We start from the raw sequence: 397 nt of genomic DNA on the forward strand, positions 1-397 counted from the left end.
AGAGTGCATTAGGAAATGATTCATCTTTCTGTTATCATATCGAGTGGGAGGGAACAATTGTAGGGCAATCTGATTGGTCTCTCGTTGTCAGCGTTTCGCTGTACTACCACAGTGGAAATAAAATAAACCATCTTTCCAACCAAAACACATGAAACAACACCAACAGCAAGCTGTTGTTTTCATGTTCCATGTTTCATAGTGGGTTTCTATAATTGACACTGAAACTGACATGATTTAATTTGATCTTGATGTGACTTTTCATCTCATACTGTGAGGTTTGTGTATTAGGGGGATTTTATGAAAGGGGAACAAAGAAGAGATACAGTACATGTTTGTGTTGTACATATTTAGTGTGTTTTCATACACTACTATATTTATCCATTATAGATGGCAGATG

Source organism: Morone saxatilis, unplaced genomic scaffold (genome assembly GCF_004916995.1).
Source record: "Morone saxatilis isolate NCDOM2014 unplaced genomic scaffold, NCSU_SB_2.0 Contig22, whole genome shotgun sequence".
Lineage (NCBI taxonomy): Eukaryota > Metazoa > Chordata > Actinopteri > Moronidae > Morone > Morone saxatilis.